The sequence below is a fragment of the Fulmarus glacialis genome, unplaced genomic scaffold, assembly GCF_000690835.1.
Source record: "Fulmarus glacialis isolate BGI_N327 unplaced genomic scaffold, ASM69083v1 scaffold7247, whole genome shotgun sequence".
NCBI classification, from domain to species: Eukaryota; Metazoa; Chordata; class Aves; order Procellariiformes; family Procellariidae; genus Fulmarus; species Fulmarus glacialis.
In genome coordinates, this window is record NW_009221243.1 from 160833 (window position 1) to 165805 (window position 4973).

At 35.4% G+C, this 4973-nt stretch overlaps 1 long non-coding RNA gene across 1 annotated transcript in view; it reads right to left on the reverse strand.

The window, feature by feature from the left end:
- The window catches only part of LOC104079117, a 21683-nt gene extending 19779 nt beyond the window's left edge, over positions 1 to 1904 (reverse strand). Inside the window, exon 1 of the long non-coding RNA XR_683546.1 lies at positions 1811 to 1904. This is a non-coding gene — a long non-coding RNA (uncharacterized LOC104079117). The remainder of the gene's footprint in view (positions 1 to 1810) is intronic.
- Positions 1905 to 4973: the final 3069 nt, after the last annotated feature.

Sequence of the window (4973 nt, forward strand, 5' to 3'; positions counted from 1 at the left end):
AAATTATCTACATTTACAGTAGATAAATGTAAATGTATCTATTGAACAGCACTGCCTGAGATAACTAAAGCAAGGAAGCAATTGGTATGGATGAGTTCAGAGCCATTTGAGCTACTGCATTGGCTCCCCCTGGGGAAAACACAAAATTTTTTAACACCAAAAGTCTTGTTAAACTCCAGAATCTGAAAATAAGAAGGAAAGAGCAGAAAAAAAAAATATCCTGGAAATTAATTTCAAACTTTCAACAAACAAATTCTCATCACAATTCCCAAATATCTTCCTCTGGGAAGTGTCTGCAAGTGAAATGTCTTCCTGAGAGGCGTAAAAATGTGTAAGGTGGGTGTACCTGTTGCTGCTCAGTTTTAAGAATGGTCATTCCATCTCATGGCATTTTGAAGAAGACTCTGAAATCTTCTTATTGGAAAGCAAAAGAAACCAACCCCAAAGTATTTTCATCAAATCTATAAATATCTTGGTTCCTGGAAGAGCTCAAATGCCACCCTGCAGGTCCATCAAACACTGAAACAATTCATAAATGTCTCTGCCTTTACTTAAATTTAAATAAATAAATTTTTGCATGTGGGTATTAGGCTATGTGACTTCAAAAAGGACCACACATCTGCATTTGAAGCAAAATTTTGTTTGTCTTCAGGCTATGTAGACATATCCCCTGCCCCAGATTTGAGTGTTATACTAAGATGGCTCTCAGTTGTGATTTGCATTAATATACTAGTCTCAAATTTCATCGATTTCTACTTGAATTAAATATGTTACTGCACAACAAATTGACCTTAATTCTTTTACTATTAAATATTATAGCAAGTACTGAAGACTACCAAATTACCTAGAGCAACCAACAGTAAGCATGCTACTGAATATCACAGAATTCAAGTGAATAAGAAAAACCGAGATATATATGGTACCATAAGCTGTTCACTTAGAAAAGGTACAAGCTAACCCAAGCCAACAAAGAAAGCAGGAGCAATTCATTGGACATCTGGGATTTTTTAAAGGTTATAAAGTAACATAATTCTTCAGATTGCTATTATGAAGTTTTGTATTCCTTTCACATCTGTGATAAACATTAGGATTTTTAGACAAGGTATGTAGTATTAATTGAATATAAAGGTAAGTGGGAGATTATATCAGAGAGAAAAATTAGTACCAAATCTTATTCAGGGGGAGTAGGAAAGACATGGCCAAAACACCACAAATTTTTTGTTCCACGGAAAATACTAGAATGTCAAAATTTTTCATTTCTAATCAGAACCGAAATATACACTCTGAATAGTCTTGGCTTGGACAAAAGCCGTAAAACAATTTGAAACTTGAGACTGTTGTGTTCTATGTCTTCAGGTTTTTACCATCTATACAGTATTTCATACCATAAACAGTAATTCAAAATGAACTCTGCTTCTCCTACTGACATAATATAACACTTGAAATATGGTACTTTTATCTTATTTGGGAAAAATGCTTAAGACACAAGCAATTGCAACATCTTTCTCCTTAATGAAGTTGTCCCTTTCTTTATCACGACAACACAGTTGCAGGGGCCCCAGAATACCCCTCCCAGGTCCTCGGTCAAGCTATAACCTTCCTCAGATCACGACTGTCAACGTGCTCCCATCCGTTGTCTTTGAAAAACCTATAGCAAACTCTCCCTCTCCACTGACACTGCCATGTGTAGGAAGGCCCCAACTCAACTTCTCCCTGCTATGTAAGAAAGGACTGTCCCACTAGATGGGACTCTGGGGGACTGGAGCATGCAAATATGAAAGAAAAGAAAGTAATAAAAAAGTTGACTAACCTAACCCACCTGAGCTCGGCTCACAGGGATCGATGTCCTCATCATCGCTAGGACATTCAGCCGAGGCCACCAGGATGTCATCTGTGGTCTGCAAAGAACATAAAAGTCAAATAGATATATTTTAATTGACTGAACATGTTCTAAAATTCTCACTGGCATTTCTTTTATTGCTTGGATTTATGCAAGGCCCAGAGCATTCCAGACTTAATACGTAATGGCACAGTGACACTCTCCAACTCTGTATTAATGGGACTTCGCTTTTCAATTCACACTTGTCAGTTTTTAGAAGAACTGTGTTAGATATCCAGTGCAGGCAGTTAAAATATTTTAATTTTTTTTTTGTAATAAGAACAGAAAGTAGAAGGATAGAATATGTATATTGGGGCTGCTGGTCTTCCCTCTTTATCTCCAGTATCTATTACGATATTACTGAAAACACTAAGAGCATTAAAAAAACAAATCAAAATATTAAACTGCCTGCAGCCGTTAAAACTATCAGAAATGTAGTGATGTTTTCTCCATTAATTACACTTGCTTTCTCAGATGTAGAGCCAAAAAAAAAAGGAAAAGAAGCAAACATAACTCTCATTGAGTTGAAAACTATTAAATGAAAAGAAAGTAAAGGAAAGAAAACAATAGTAAATATACGCGGTGTTAGAAAGTACTATCCTATTTTCTTAAATAAGTATTGCCCGAGTACTGTGCTTAGGTCCAAGGGGCTCTAGGAATATCTGTCCAAAACGAGCTTGGACAGTTCTCTTGGACAGTATAAAGAAATCAAAAAAATCAAGACAAAGGAGACAAACCAAGGGATGTATGATAAAACACGCTATAAAGAAAAGAAACGAGGGATTCCTATCTAACACTTCTTACAGCGCAAGAACAAGGAGATATTCAATGAAACACTGAGGCAATCAATCTGAACCTGATAAAATGAAATACCTTCTGTTCAAGCCACTTCTGAGAACAGTCATTTAGAAATGTAGTAAGAACATCCACAGTTATTAGGGGAAATAATAGCAGAGAAATATAAACTGTCATGCTCCTGGTCATTTCTCAAGCAATTACTAATGAGGTTAGGAAGAAGCTTTTCCTATGGGCAAGACTTTTCATAACTGCCCATTTCAAGCTTCTGTTCACCTCACTGAAGGAAATACACAGCGAGAATAAGAAGACTATATAATACTGAAACAAGTGGCTAAGGATACAGCAAGCAAAAAGCCATTCTTGGATCCCTGTATGAGACATGCCAACGACGAGATACAACCCATCTTGGTCAACGTGAAATGTTTTTCTTTGAGGGGGGGGGTTGCATGAGTATAGGAGAGGGACATAACAATACATCAATTTAAGTGTGAATATGTAATAATTTTATTTCTGTACAGTATGGCCAAAGCCTAACCAATGTTGTTTATCATTATTATTCTAACTGAAGTTTTAAAGCAAAGCATATTACAGTAATAGGTTTTTCTTTGTCACGCTTCAAGAATATTAATGAACACATGCTTTCAGCACTTCTATGAAGTAGGAAAGTGATACAGGAATACATTCATTAATATGTGAGGCATAAAAAAGAAAAGCCTATTATAATAATATTTTATTTTACAGGTAGAAGACTGAGGCATAAGAGAATGAAGTAACTTGCTGAAGGTAACCAAAAAGGCTATAGACAACAGCTATGTTGTGTCACAGTTCAATGCCATAATCACAAAAATTATCTTTCCTTACAGCTACAAAAATTTATAGCTGGGGGAAACCACTCTGTAAATCTGTAAGGCTGCCAGAATGAGTTGGCAGATTTGCAATGAGAGTTAAAAAGACAAAAAAAAAAAGTACTCTAGTTGTCCATTCTTTCTGCCATGTAGAAAAATAGAGTTATAACAAAAAACAGGTGCAAACATCCTTTCGAATTTCTAATGCCCACTTCTTTTCCCCAAATACAAACATTTAAGCTTGAAAATCAATATCTTAGTCCCTTTCTGAAAAAGCACCTATGTTTTTCATAACATATAAGGAAAAAATAAACAACCAGGTAACCAATAAAGCCTGCATATAAAAAGTTAACTCTGTACTGTAAAAGCCACAACTAATAAATATAAAAAAGTACTAATAAGTATAAAAAAAAAATCACGCATCTCCCAAACAGTTTCAGTTTGGTCAGCGAAACCACAGTGTCATATTTTTCCTTCTGCCAAGAAGGAATTTTTCCTTCTGCCATTTTTCCTTCTTTACCAATTCAATTGGTAAACTGAATTGAATTGACAACTGGGGAATTGTACACAAACACCACTAAACAGAGAGCATCACATGCATACATAATAGCCATCACAAGAAATGACGTTCTGTGAGATCCACTGGTCTAACTGGGATTTTGTTTAAAGGTGCTTTGGTACATGGATGGATGACTAGCCCTTGTAACTTCAGCCAGCTGAGGTAAAATGATGAGATAGATTCATAGAATTATTGCAGTGTCTCCGATTATTCTTCATATAGGATAGTATGGTCAAAGTTTACTTTAAGTAACTCTACTTTTTGTTCAGTTTGCACTGCATTCAAAATTACCAGAAAATAACTATGGAAGAATCATACACTTCAAGTATCTTAATGTATGACAGATACTATGCTCAGTTACTTATAAGAGGGAGTGTCAAAACTGTCTTAATAAAGTGACACTAATTCCAATCTATGGAAAGAGTATTCACACTTTTACAAGAACAAAGGGATGTTCTTGACTGATAAAAGTGCATGTATATTATGGGTACAGAAATGAATAGTACCTTAAATAAATGTGAACATAGCACGTCAAGAAAGACCTCATTAATGTCTCAGAGCATTAAAGGAAATAATGTATGTTTCAAAGTCAATACTAGATATAAAACTAATTTTGTTGCAAGCAATAAATCAAGTATCAGTATTGGAATAAGAAAGGAAGTGGTAAGATGATGTGAAAAATGTTTTATTCAGAAAAGTATGTCAGGAAGAATTCCAGTTTAAGTATCAATTAACAGATGTGTCACAACCTCCTCCTATTCTCCCCTTTCCCCAACTCAAATACCTCTTTCCCGCTACTCATATATATTTTTATCAGAAAAAAGGCAAAGGAGCTGTGAAACGCAAATGAGATGGCAGTGACCAAGCTACAAATGAAAGCCATTGGACTGCT